The sequence below is a fragment of the Temnothorax longispinosus genome, chromosome 8 (assembly GCF_030848805.1).
Source record: "Temnothorax longispinosus isolate EJ_2023e chromosome 8, Tlon_JGU_v1, whole genome shotgun sequence".
NCBI classification, from domain to species: domain Eukaryota; kingdom Metazoa; phylum Arthropoda; class Insecta; order Hymenoptera; family Formicidae; genus Temnothorax; species Temnothorax longispinosus.
In genome coordinates this window covers 7842927-7858291 of record NC_092365.1, presented here as the reverse complement: position 1 = coordinate 7858291, position 15365 = coordinate 7842927, and the positions used below count along the sequence as shown (strand labels likewise).

Below are 15365 nucleotides of genomic sequence, written 5' to 3'. Positions count from 1 at the left end.
TAAAAAGCGTTATGTTATTCATTATCGCAATCTGCAGCAGTGCACGAGCCATGGCCTTCACGTCACTAAAATACATCGCGTATTGCAATTCGCTCAATCTGAGTGGCTCCGCGCTTACATCGAACTCAATACAAAATTTAGAACATTGGCCAAAAATGAGTTCGAAAAAAATTTATATAAATTAATGAATAACGCAGTTTTCGGGAAAACGATGGAAAATGTTCGCAACCACGTCGATGTAAAATTATTGACGAAGTGGGACGGACGATACGACGCGGAGGCAATGATCGCGCGACCGAATTTCCACAGCAGGAGCGTGTTTTCGGAAAATCTGATAGCTGTCGAACTGCGCAAACTCGAGGTGAAATTCGACAAACCGATCTACGTCGGCATGTGCATCCTCGACTTGTCGAAGGTGTGCCTATACGAATTTCACCACGAGTACATGTCTCCCCTGTACCGCGACTCGTGTAGAATTATGTATACCGACACGGACAGTTTGATTTATCATATCAAGTGCGACGATGCGTATAAGAACATGAAACATGATATAGTCAGGTTCGACACGAGTGACTACGCGGTAGATAACGCTTACAGTATGCCTCTCGTCAATAAAAAAGTGCCGGGCTTGATGAAGGACGAAAACAACGGGGCCATTATGACCGAATTCGTTGGACTTAGGGCAAAAATGTACGCCTTGCGAGTCGATGGCAAAAAAGACTGTAAAAAGGCGAAAGGTGTTAAAAGCAACGTCATCGCGCGTACCATCGCGTTCGACGACTACACGCGGTGTCTGAACGATGAGATCGAAATGACTCGACCGCAGTCGTGCATACGATCGAAAATGCACGAAGTGTACACTATTTGCGAGACGAAAATCGCTCTGAGTCCGTACGACGATAAGCGATATATCGTGCCGAATTCGACCGATACGTTGCCGTGGGGACATTATCGCATACCTTTATCATAGTAGTTATCATAATAAAGGAACAGTGAAGATTCATGTATGTATGTAATATAATGTATGTATGCATGTATGTATGTAATGTATGCAATACATGTAATAAAATGTATGTACGTATGTACATATGAATAATGTATGTACATATAAATATATATGTATGTAATGTATGTATGAATGTATGTATATATATGTACGTATATGTATAATGGAAGGAATATTAATCAAGCATACTTTTATATTTTATATTATAAACATTTATTCAATAAAAAAATTTTTATACAATATTTCCATTTATTACTTCCCTAAACATTTTGTTCCTAAAGTACGGCATGTCGTTCTGAGTAAACGTAATTTTTTTATTTGCACAGACATACTCGGCGAACATGCAAGAGAATACACCACAATCGCTGCCGTTCGTCTGTTGCGGAATGTTCATGGCGGAATAAAATTCCCAATCACTCATATCATAAGATTGTTTCTTTTTATCAAGACTCTCATCTTGTAAATATAGTTTTAGCGTAGCCAGACATTGCGAATTATCACCGCCCATACTGTCGTAATAAACAATCGTTTTATCGCGGAAATCTACTATTGACATACACCAGTGAACGTTCAGATGTATAGGGATAATAATAAGATCCTGCGCAAATATGTCCACCTTCCTGGTCCATCGCTTCAGAGACGAGTGACCGCTCAACAGAAGTTTCGGGTAAAAGAACGTGTTCATCGCGTGAACTTTCGGATACTTGTTCGAAGATGTACCTCTGGCGATCAACAAATTCATATAAAAATTAATAACTTCGTCGTTGAGCCAATTTAAGCCGACCATCGTGTGAAGATCCTTTTGCGTGAGCTTCAGCCCGAAACCTTCCACAACCACCGCCATACTGTGGAAACCCTTGGCAAAAAAAGTATGGTGTTATAAAATTATGGTGTCACAAAAAGTATGTCACATCACATTTCAATAATTTCAAATAATAATAATTTGCACATTTACCAGATGAATTGCTGCACAGATAAATCGCTGCACATAGATTGTTAACTGTTTCGATCCCTCCACACAGATTTTAACTGTTTCGATCGCTGCACACAGATTTTAACTGTTTCGATCACTGCACACAGATTTTAAATGTCTCAATCAATGCACAGATGTATCACCGAGGTGTTTAAGCTCTCAAATCATACTACTGTGGCTTGATGCATCCCTCATTATATACCCTTTGCTTTCTCTCTCGCTCCAACTGAATCTTGATCAATTTTTTTTTATCTGTTTTGCATTTCTTCCTTTGTCTCACGTACTGCGTCGTAAAAAAATAGTATGAAATAGATACGTCTACGCAATAACACCCCTTTTCTTCAAGAAAAAAAATGTGTTTATGGCACCACGATGAACACGAAACTCACAATAGTAGATAACGTATTATATTAGAAAGAATATTAATAAAGATATCGTATATATTTCAAACATTTTATATGTTGCATACGTCTTACATATTTTTATACATTGAATATTTTGTATTTAATATTTTTTTACATAGTTTATTTTTTCATATGTTTTAAAAAATACAATCTGCACGAATTAAATAACATTGTTCTTGTGTATCCAAGAGTTGTGCGATCCATCGAATCCCAGCCATTTCACGTAAACCTCGTCGCCCCTTCTGCGCAGTACTTTCTCCACGAGATACACGTCAGGATAAGTCGCGCGATGCAACTCGTACTCGTAGAACGCTCCAGCGACGGATTTTTTACAATAGTCCTCGAGTAGATAGGTTACGGGATTGGTACGCTGCACTTTAACGATCTTAAACACCTTGGTGGTCCAATTCGGCGTGTAACCCTTCTCGAAAATTGTCTTGTATTTGCTGACGCGTAAACGTAATCTTTCGGCGATCGCGGGGGTAACGTCGACGGGTCGCATGCCGATCGTTCGATGCTTGCTCGCGTTGTAATCCGACACGAGTCGCGGCAAGGCGTCGACCCACTTGTAATTTCCATTGAGTGTAAACATCTTCCACATATTGTTTTTTAACGTGCGATTGAATCGCTCGACAACCGATGCCTTCATCACCGAATACGTGGAATAATGATTGATGTCGTGTTTTCTCACGAGACGTTGCACATCGGTGTTGTAAAATTCCTTCCCCATGTCGGTTTGTAGATTACTAGGGCACCTCTCGCTATCTCGAATTATCTCAGCGATAGCGTCAGCTGTCTCGCTGCCACCTTTACCCTTGAGCGGCACGGCCCACGCATACTTGCTCAACACATCGATGACGGTAAGTATATAGTGGTAGCCTCCGTTGAAACGTGAGTACGGGCGCATCTCAACGATATCAGCTTGCCACAGATCGTCGTACCCTCGCACTATGACGTGTCTGCGGGGAAAATTTCTTCTCGCCGGTGCGTGCAATTCGTCCACCAACCGTCGCTTTTCGATATTTTTATCTACATCGGTCGATTTTAACGGTCTCATGTTTCGTTGTCGCCGTTTCTGCTTCTAGTGCATCGTTCGTAGCAGTTTCTGAACAGTTCGTAACCGCTTCTGAACCATTCGTGAATCGTTCGACAGCCGGTCGACAATCGTTCCTGAATCGTTCGTTGTCGTTCGTCGTCGTCAGTTAACTGCTTCTTACCACTCATCGTCGTCGTCATCGTCGATGTTCTTTAGCCGTTTGTAGCCTTTCCTGTCTCCGCGTAGTTCGCAGCTGTTTCTAAACCGCTCGTAATCGTTTCTGAGCTGTTTTTGAACCGTTCGACAACCGTCCGACAATCGTTCTTGAACCGTTAGACAGCCGTCCGACAACCGTTCTCGAGTCGTTCGTTGCTGTTCGTCGCCGTCGTTAATTAACCGTTGCCTCTCTTCACTCGTCGCCTTTCGATAGTCGAAACTGCTAAACCGTTTGTCCATTGTTGTTCGTTGTCACGTTTGATTCAACGATATTCGCACGTCGAAGCTTGTTCACCGCAGCCTGTAACGCTCGCACGTCCTTCTCGAACGCGGTAAGCTTCTCGTCTGACTCTTTCCGTTAATCTGTCAAACTTTTAACGCACTGATCCACGTATAGTTTGTTAACCGCGTCACCGTCAGTCTCAGGTTGTGCTACGCGACAAATCCTGTGCGACCTTGCGTCAAAGTCCGTGGCGGTGCGACACAGAGCGTTGTCGCGCACGAAATTTCTCACTAATCCGCTCCACCGATAATGATAGGAAATGGCATTCGTCGCGTCTTCGCGCTGCTCGAACAATCCAAATTTATTGATCGGCATTTCGACATCGATTGAACGGATCGCTGTCGCGCCGTTTAATTTATAATAAGCCCGGCTTCGCGAAGTCCCTCGATGATCGACATGATCTTGTTGTCGTGGGCATTGTTGCCAGCTTGACGCGAAGCGTCGAGCAATCGCATACGATCCACCAGCTCGTTGGGGTCGTCCCAATGCACGTAGTCAATCTTATTGTCGGTTAGCGTCATCGCGCGAGGTGCGAATAATCCTTTTCCGGATTTTTTCTTCTTGGATTCGGTCGACATCAACGGTGCGATTACCTGTGTATACTTGTATCCTACGTTGCCCTTTAGTCGCTTGTTAGGATCGTGTTTGAATTTATGAGCACTCGTTGCCAACAGTATGCCTGTACTTTTGCATATCGTCCTCCGTGTAGATATCGTTATCGGGTATTCTCTTGAAGATCAACTCGTAATTACCGGGTGCCGGCGTATCGTACGCCGTCGATATAAATGTTATCCGCTTTGTCCACGTCAAAACGTTTATTACCGAGCATCAATTCATTATTGCCGAGATAAACGCCGTACGCTATGTCCATCGTTGGATAGGCGCCCAAAACAGACGCGATGTAAATTCGGCTCAGTGGACCCAAGTGATCTTCCAACGATTCTATAAACCATTGTCGACCCTCCGACGTTTTCAACCGTTTATGAACGGTTTTCCTGATCGAGTCGTCCGTGGTTTCAAAAACATTCGCGGTTTCAAGAAATTCGGGACTTGTACGTTGCACGGTTTGCGTCGGTGTAGAAGTTATCGGTGTAGAGGTTATCGGTGTAGAGGTTATCGGTAGTACTGTCGATTGATTAGATTTACGCGGTGTCAATGAAAGATCCGACCAGGTGTCTAATCGTTTCTTCTTTCTCTTCGGTGTAGCATCCTCCTCCTCCACCCCGCGCTGTTGAACGGATAGCGGTTCGATTTTCACGTCAGCGTCGCTCTCCGTCGGCTCCTCTTTTTTCACCGCGATCAAGCTCGAGTTGTCAACGATCTTTTTCAACGGCCCAATGAGAGGTTTAAAGTGTCCAACTCAATGTCCTTCTCGATCTTACCGGTCTTCAAAGCGCGAAGTTTCTTGCGAATCGAATTACTCGTTTTCGCAATATCTTTTACGATCTTCTCGCGCTCGCGAATCGTCTCGCTCCCGTCGATCGCAGCCATCGTGGGGGGAAAAAACAAAGCAGAGTGTCGATCTTTCTCTGTAACGCTAACGTTGTTTCACCTTCGACAACGTATCGGCAACGACTGACCGCTTTTGCGGTATCGCGAACACGTTAAATCCTTTTCTGTATCGCCCGTTCGAAAGCGCGCTGTCCTTGTCTATCACTACGAATCCGTACTTGCATTGCCAACAATCGTGGCACAACGAGCAAAATTCATCGTACGACATGTCGGTATTTACGTGATCGTTGTACACGTGTTTCAAATTAGTGACATCCTGTTTGAACAGGATCAGCAGATTCGCGTTGTCGCGTATCAGATGTTTCGGTATTCTCGCATACGTCTGACAAAGATAAAAGCAGTCGACGCTCGAGTGCCTGCCCATTGAGAAATACTTTCTCACAGTATCTTGCTTATCGCACGCCACGTCGTCGAAGACGAATATCGAGTTTGGACACGCGTCGCTCGGTGGAATGACGTCACTGTTATTGGAGAAGGTGTAGTAGCCGATTTCATCGATCGATGTCAATAAATTCTCCAGATATCGATATTTCGGTTGTTGCAGCGATTTCGAGTACACGTACACCTTCTCGAAACGTACACCGTGCGGACTTTCCAGCAAACTTATCAGAACGTTGGTTTTACCGCATTTCGAGGGACCGCAAATGATCGCACGTATAGTAGTCGGCAGCATCGTACCGTGTCTGCGCCTATCCGCGTTGCCCTCCATCGACCGTGATCTGTCGTCGCAATTCGTCACGCGAATCGCTAACGGTTGCCGCACAAATCTCATTTTTTTTCCTCACACTTTGTACGACTGAATCGAACTTTATCGTTCGAACGTCTATTTATAGGCGAGCGGAACCGCGAATCGCTCAGTCGCACAGAGACCTTCGGACATTTGCGATTTTAGCGCAGAATGCGGCAAATGTCAACGAAAATAAAAAAAACAGGTAGAGGTCTGTTTAATCGCGCGATAGGTGCACTTCCGTTCGAACTGCACATTCCCGGCTATCAGTTTTGCGGTCCGGGTACTCGTTTGCAAGAACGATTGGCTAGAGGTGATCCGGGTGTAAATCCATTGGACGTGGCGTGTCGCGAGCACGACATAAACTATTCGCGTAACAAAGGCCTCACCGAGAGACACGCGGCGGACAAGATACTCGCCGAGAGAGCGCTAGAACGCGTCATCGCAAGAGATTCGGCTCTCGGAGAGAGGGCAGCCGCTACAGCCGTCTGGGCTGCCATGAAGGCTAAGACGAAGCTTGGAATGGGCTTGAAATCACGGAAAACACGAACGAGGAAAAGGTTGACGAAGAAACGGATACTTCCAACAGCGAAACGAGGCGGCGTGTTGCCAATTCTACCGTTGTTGGGAGTTCTCGGTTCTCTGGCCGGCGGAGCGGCCGGAATTACAACGGCGATGAACGCTAGCAAAGCCGCGCGGCGACAGCTGGAAGAGACGCAACGTCACAATCGCGCCATGGAAGGTCGCGGACTTTATCTCGCTCCGTACAAATATGGACAAGGACTGTATCTCGGCCCGCACAAACGCAGGCGAGGAGTAGCGTTGAGGATAAAAAAAAACGTCAAAAAAGACGTTAAATATGCCCACGAGTATTACGACTAACGTACAATTGAGTCGACTGGCAAGGCGAATGCGCGTACCGTTCTTCAGAGGTGTTTTCATGCGTGATTCGTTACCGATCGTCGATGGCATACGTCGAAACGAGAGCGGTATCGTGAATTTGGACGATGCAGCGGGCCCTGGTACTCATTGGGTAGCGTACGCCAAGAGGGGAGATGGAGTCGTATATTTCGACAGTTTCGGCAATCTTCGACCACCGAAAGAACTGGTGCGATATTTCGGACCGAGCGTGATGAAAATTGAGTACAATCGCACGTCTCATCAGCGATACGATCAGAGCATCTGTGGACAATTATGTTTGCAATTTCTCCGAACGATCGACGACGATCGGCGCTAATTTAAAACCTGACGACGCGCCGTGTGGAGACTCAGTGTTCGTCGAACAGCTTCCGCCGACATGTCAATAACGTTCACGCTGACGGGGAAGAGCAGCATCCTCGCGGAGCACTATTTTTCCGCCGTGGATCTGAGCGACGGTGACTACGAGCTCGGGCTAACGTGTTTCGAGACTTATCACACGATTCCGAACGTGAATTCTTCGAATAATAAATTTTATTTCGACGAGGATGACACGGAAATTACGATTCCCGAGGGATCGTACGAGATTCGGGCCATACACGAGTTTTTGAAACGTGAAATTTCACGTAAACGTCCGCGACGCGTGGTTCGTTCCAACGACGATCGTCGTACGTCGATCGCGGATATCGCACGAAAGGAGACCGTTCGCGCGAACGGCTACGAAGACGAGGTCGCGGAATACCCGATAGTGCTCCGCGCAAATTACAATACGATGAAGAGCGAGATCAAGTGCGCCTTCAGAGTGAACTTTAACCAACCGAACAACGTCGGATCGCTGCTGGGATTCACGTCGACGCGTATATTGCAGCCGGGACAGTGGCACGAATCGGACGCACCGATTAATATTATCAATGTAAACATTATCCGCGTGGAGTGTAACGTGACCGCGGGTGCGTACAGCAACGGCAATCGCGTTCATACGATACACGAATTTTCACCGAGCGTACCACCGGGATATAAGATATCGGAAACGCCGGCGCAGATCATTTACCTGCCGATCATCGCGCGGAGCGTTACGAATCTAACGATACGCGTCGCTGATCAAGACGAACGATTGCTCGATTTTCGCGGAGAAGAGATCACCGTCAGATTGCACGTACGACAGCGAGAGCGATAACGCGCCAGTGTGTGCGTGAGCGTGAGTGTACGCGTCAATGTGTGCGTGAGCGTGAGTGTACGCGCGACACATGAGATGCTAGTGTTGAACGACTCGGAGCACGCGACAGATAACAATAATATCTTTACGGCTGCGTCGATCGACAATATCGTCAAGTCGACATTCGGCGGCTTTAAACAAGCGACGAAAAAGAAGCTCAACGCGTCGAACGTTAAGTTTTTACAATCTCTGGGATTCGCGGTGCGAAACATCTGAACGATGACTGAAATTCTCAACATTGGAGGCGAGCCGGTCTTTGACGATCGCATCGTCAAGATCGAGACTCACACGTACAACCCGTACGCCAACACAACGTTTGACTATAGCGACGAGATACGAATACCCATACAACAGCAGGATCTGTATACGTTGCCGTGCGAAAGTTTTCTCTACGTCGAAGGAACATTGACGGTGACCAGAGCAGCCGGTCAAGCCGATAACGTGGTATTGGGTACTAATTGCGTCGCGTTCATGTTCGACGAGATTCGATACGAGCTCGACGGTATGGAGATTGATCGCTGCAGAAACGTAGGAATAACCAGCACGCTCAAGAACTACGTTACGGTATCGTCCGACAGAAGCGTGATCCTGCGAAACGCGGGCTGGGAACCACATAATAACCCGAACGGATATTTCAATTTCTGCGTACCGCTCAACTTGTTACTGGGATTTTGCGAGGATTACAAACGCGTGGTGATCAACGCTCGTCACGAATTGATCTTGATACGAGCGCGCAACGACAACAATTCCCTGGTGGGAAGTCTCGCGTTGGAGCCTACTATCAAAATACTCAAGATACAATGGCGAATGCCTCACGTGGTATTGAACGAGATCAACAAGCTGTCGATGCTGCGCACCTTGGAAGACGGACGATATCTAAGTATGGGTTTCCGTTCATGGGATCTGTACGAGTATCCCCTGTTGCAGAACACGACCAAGCACTCGTGGGCCATTAAGACTGCGACCCAGCTCGAGAAACCGCGATACGTCGTCTTCGCTCTGCAGACGGGTCGGAAGAACGTCATGTCCGCCGACACAAGCCGATTCGACGACTGCAACTTGATCATCGATTGCTCTCGCCAAAACGAATCCGTCAAAAACACCACCGTGGATGTTAGACTAGAATTCGACTGCATGGAGAACGTACCGCCGAATACCTCCGCGTACTGTCTCATCATACACGACCGCGTGATTGAGTACAACCCGTTGACGAACGTGGTGCGCAAAATAGTCTGAATGTTCGCGGCAACGTCGACATAAATATTTTCTCTCTCTTTCCATCAATCTCCGATACAATTATTGAGAGGGGTAAGGGAGGGGGGAAGTATAAATCAGAGTGTCGCGAGACGGTTTGCAGAGTTGCGCGTCATTCCTCTCGATTGACGCATCGACGAGCGAGAGAAAGATAAAGAAATCTCGTCATGTCCGTACCAACGTTCGTGGACCTGCAAGGATTCCTTGTCGGGATGAAATTTGTCGTGAAGGAGGTGGCGGTGCTGAGAAAAGGCTGCGTTCTGACGCATCACAACTTTAATTACCCCATGCCGTGGAATCTCCTCACAAAATCCGACAAATCGTGCGCTACCTGGTTGATTCGCAATCACCATGGATTACGATGGGAAGACGGAAACGTGCCGTACAGTATGGTAAAACGCCTGATTACATCGGCCGTGCTTGGTGTAGAAGAAGACAAAGAAGAAGACAAAGAAGAAGACAAAGAAGACGATGACGACGAGATGCCGACTCTTGTGTACGTCAAGGGATGCCAGAAACGAGAATGGCTGGTGGATCTGCTGGAGAATTATGCGCGAAAAAACCTAATCGTCGAGACTCTGGATGCGCATTACAAAGATATCGAATCTTTGAATAAACTAGATGACACCAATACTATGCGATGCGGAAAACATGAAAAGAATTGCGCGTTACAAAATGTAATAAAACTATTTAACTGGTGGTCGCGCGCGACGCCATAAAGATTTGCAATCTTTTTTTAATAAATAAATTATATATAACTTTTTATGTTTTATTTCTTACTCCCCCTCCCCTCTCCAATCATCACCGTTAGAGTAGGCTTTACTTCCCCCTCTCTTAAAAAAAAATCCACTGCGCAGTTCTATAAACATTATTTCCCCCTCTCCGTTTTCCCCACCACATCATTACTTTGGGAATTGTCGCGTATACTCGATTAATTTTATATGATCAGTCTTGTCGCGATCGCTTGTACTAACGGTCAACTTCTCAGAGCCTAGAGAGCGAAAATGTTCTCCTTTGAAGGATGCAATAGCAGCAGCAGCAGCAGTAACAACGGTGCAAAACGCATGAATACCATGAATTATTACGTGCCGATTCACGAAGTTGAAACTCAAACGTATGAGAAGAAATGTAATAGGTAAGTTTCGTTTAGGATAAAAAAAAAACATATAGAGCCTACCCCAGTTTTTATATCTTAGCAAAATTGTAATACTTACAATAAATAAAACTAATTTCATTTATTTTATACAGCATTTCGTTGGATCGTCGCGCGGTTCGTATACTCAGCAGACGATACGCGCTGACAGCTACGGAATACAAATTCCTCGAAATTGGTATCAACGTGGGTCCACCGAGCTACGTGGAGATCGCCGTTGGAGATCCTCGCCGAGGAAAGGAACTGCTGTTGTCTCTCGAAACGTGGAAGGCACTATACGAGCAACGGCAAAATATTCAGAATTTCTTTCGCAATGACTTCAAAGATATCCATAGTTTTATAAACGTTGGACTGCTAACGGTGAGAGTTTGTACGGTTAATAACATCAAACTCATACGTCTCGAATCTGCAAACGTATGCTTGAGAATGACCGAATCGACGTTGCATCGTATGTTCGATCTCGATCGGTGCATCGATGCGAGATTCGATCGTTTGATCAGAATACTTGCGACGGTCGATGCAAAGTTTGCGCAGTTCTCCGATATCGCGTCCACTGTGAAGGATCCCAAGGAAGCGTCGAATGTAATATACGCTAGCGATGCGTTCAATACGAATCAGATCATCGATTGTGAGCTCGCAGCTTTAGTTTTTTAGTATGTAATATATATATTATGTAAAAAAAAAGTTAAATAAACAGGCTTTTTTTACAACTAAATGAACGATGTAATTTCTTTGCGTGTATGTCCATCCCTACCTATATTTTATTAAATGTTGTTTACGACGAACATGTTCCAACAGGTTCGATGCGTTATCGGGTCGATCATCGTCCCGATGACGTCATTTTTCCTTTGTTTTTTACGTACTGTGTCGTAAAAAATAGTGCGAAATTGTTTAGTCTACGCGATAACACCCCCCTTTTCCTCGAAAATGTTGTTTACGACGAACATGTTCCAACAGGTTCGATGCGTTATCGGGTCGATCATCGTCCCGATGACGTCATTTTTTCCTTTGTCTTTTACGTACTGCGTCTTAAAAAATAGCGCAAAATTGTTTAGTCTACGAGATAACACCCCCCTTTTCCTAGAAAAATGTTGTTTACGACGAACATGTCCCGACAGGTTCGATGCGTCATCGACAAAACACGCTCCCTACGCAGTGCGCTATCGAGTTAGTCTTACCCATTGTACGCCGCCTGGCGGCGTCGTTGCGAACGAGGCCCCCGCGACCCGACGGACCCCGCGGCGCAACCGCGGACCTCCACGCGGCCCCCGCGGACCCCCTCCCCCCCGCGCGGACCAGCGGCGCGGACCAGTGGAGCGGAGGACCAGCGGCGCAGACCAGCGGCGCGGGTGAGTCATCCCGGTGAGTCATCCCGGTGAATCATACAGGTGAGTCATCCCAGTGGTATGCCAAGGTCACCCCTCCCCCTCCCCCTTTCCCTCGTAATCCGATACCCGTGTAACCCGATACCCCCCTCCCCCTCACCCCCGCAAAATCCAATACCCCTGTGTAACCCGATACCCCCCCCTCACCCCCGCGAAATCCGATACCCCTGTGTAACCCGATACCCCCCTCCCCCTCACCCCCGCGAAATCCGATACCCTCCCTCCCTCACCCCCCGCGTAATCCAATACCCCCCTCCCTCACCCCATCACCCCCGCGTAATCCGATACCCCCTTCCTCACCCCCCCTCGGAGCCCCCGGGGTAGAACTCCCTTATATACACTACTAACGACGGATATTCGTATCTTCTGGTGATTATAGACGTACTTAGTAAATATGCCTGGGTAGAACCGCTACAAGACAAAACGAGTAAGCACGTGACGACGGCTTTTCAGCGCGTGCTCTCGAAAAGCGACGGGCGCGTACCGGTATACTTACAAACGGATAAAAGTAAAGAATTTATCGGGCGTCCGTTACAAAAGTTTCTGGAAGAAAACGACATTCGTTTTCGCGTGGCCCGTAATCCGGATATCAAAGCAGCCGTCGTCGAGCGCTTTAACAGAACGTTGAAAGAGCGAATGTGGCGCTATTTTACGCATAAAAATATGCGGCGCTACGTCGATGTTTTGCAGGATATCGTAAGCGCTTACAATTACACCCGTCATTCCTCCATCAGAATGCAACCGGCTGTCGTTATGAGAGAAAACGCTCGTGTCGCGCGCGAAAATATAGTTCGGCGATGGAGGAAGAGCGAAAAGATGAAACGCGCACGAAAAGCTAAATACAGCGTCGGAGAACTCGTTCGCGTCAGTAGAACAAAAGCTACCTTCGAGAAAGGATACGAGGCAAGGTGGAGTGAAGAGATATTTCAAATTCACCGCGTTCTCGAGTGGCGAAAACCACGCGTGTACGAACTGAACGATTTAGCGGATGAGGTCATAGACGGTATTTTTTACGAACAGGAATTAGCTAGAGCTGAGAAAAACTTGCAGGAAGAAGAGTTTATCGTCGATCGCGTGATAAAGACCAGGGGACGCGGCGCTAATAAACAGGTGTTAGTTAGCTGGCGCGGTTATCCCAGCAAGTTTGACACTTGGATCTCCGCTTCAAATTTAACTTCTTTTCAAGATGAGGGACGACCAATTTCTCATGGTTCTTCCGAGCAATAGCAGTATGCGCTATTTTCCGGAAAATAGAACCTCGTCATTCGTTACGGAATTACTTCAAATTGTTCACTTTACTTATAAAATTATTTACGATTATTAACTACATTATTAATAATAGCGATAGCCTAATAATAGCGATGACGGTGATGACTGCGAAGCACTTGATGATTATTTATATGAAGATTATAGCGAAACAGAACTGTCCAAAGACTCTGCCGTAAGGACAAGGATGCAGAAGTGGACAGAGTGTGTCAGGAGATCGAGGAGTCATCCAACAGGGCACACACAAAAGACATGTTCTGTAAAGTCAAGTCACTGACAAAGGACATTAAGATCAAGAGCTGAACATTGGAGGATGATACGGGAGCTATCATCACAGATCGATACAAGGTGCTAGAACGATGGAGGGAATATTGCCGAGGTCTGCACGCGGCAACAGAGGATTCAGAAGAACTGAGAATGAGCGAATGCGGCGTGAGGGAGCCGGACATTCTTCTTGCGGAGATAGAATGGGCCGTGGCAAGACTGAAACACAAAACTAGCGGAGGCGATAGAGTCACAGCCCAAATGCTCAAGAACCTAGGCCCAGAGGGCACGCACATGCTCCCCTTGATCTGCCAGAGGGTCTGGGGTACTGGACGATGGCCAGATGACTGGTCTGAGTCTATACTTGTCCCTCTGCACAAAAAGGGTTCAACCCGCAAATGTGAAAATTACAGCACAATATCACTGTTGTCACATGCTAGTATGATACTCTTGAGCACAATTAAGACAAAACTAAAAAATTACATCGATCGGCATATCTCAGAAGAACAGGCTGGTTTCGTCAAAGGAAAAGGCACACGCAAACAAATCCTTAACGTCCGACAGCTGATTGAGAAGAGCAGAGAATTTAATGTGCCATTACTGATGTATTTCATTGACTATGCCAAGGCGTTCGACTGCGTCAACTGGAAGAGAATGTTCGAGGTGATGAGAGAGATGGAAGTTCCTGAACACTTGATACTCCTTGTGCAAAACCTGTACCTGGATAGCACATGTAGAGTCCGACTGGAGGATGCCACTTCGGGGCCCTTCAGCACACGAAGGGGAGTGCGACAGGACTGCATCTTATCACCGAAGCTTTTCAACCTTTACGGCGAATATATTATGCGTAAAGTGCTGGAGGACTGGACGGGGGGGGGGTCCGGATAACTGGGAGGAAGATCAGTAATCTCAGGTTCGCGGATGACACCACGATTTTGGGTGCAACCGAAAGCGAGCTGGCGGAGCTGCTTCGTAGGGTGGAGGTCGAGAGTATGCAACTGGAACTCCACATAAACAGAAGCAAGACCAAACTAATGTTCATCGATCGTGCCGGGACCCTGCAGCGCACACACGAGCTCCGTGATTTGGAGGTGGTTTCGGACTTCGTATACCTGGGCTCCGTAATCAGCGATGATGGAAGCTGCGACAGGGAAGTAAGCCGCCGCAGCCAAATGGCAAAGGATGCTATGAGGCGGCTCGGCAAAATCTGGAGGAATCGTGGCATGAGCAGGAAGACCAAGGTCCGACTAGTCCAGTCCCTGGTTTTCTCAGTGTTCCTATATGCTGCTGAGACATGGACACTGAAGGCAAGATTGAGGAGCAGAATAGATGCATTCGAAATGTGGTGCTGGCGGAAAATGCTGGGTGTGCCTTGGACGGCCCATCGCACAAACGCGTCAATTTTGCAAGAACTTGGAATTCGAACTCGCTTGTCTAAGATCTGCTTAAGGCGTATTCTGAGATTCTTCGGACACATCTCCAGACGCGAGCCGGACAACTTGGAGAGACTTATGATCGTTGGTCAAGTCGAGGGGAAAAGAAGCAAAGGCCGATCCCCGACCAGATGGGGCGATGCCGTCAGAAGAACCACACAGGGACCCATCCACGACCACAAAGCGATGCGCCGACCTGAGGACAGGGAGTCATGGCGACAGATGGTCCACGATTCATGTGGTCACGATCCTCAGTAATGAGGGACCGACTTAGGTGATTAAAAATTGTTTAAGTATTTTTTTACTTAAATATAAAATA

The 15365-nt window shown here is 46.9% G+C and overlaps 1 protein-coding gene across 1 annotated transcript in view; it reads right to left on the bottom strand.

Annotated features, from left to right (window-relative positions):
- The window catches only part of LOC139817702 (uncharacterized), a 214246-nt gene that overhangs the window by 176320 nt on the left and 22561 nt on the right, over window positions 1-15365 (bottom strand). The window lies entirely within an intron of this gene.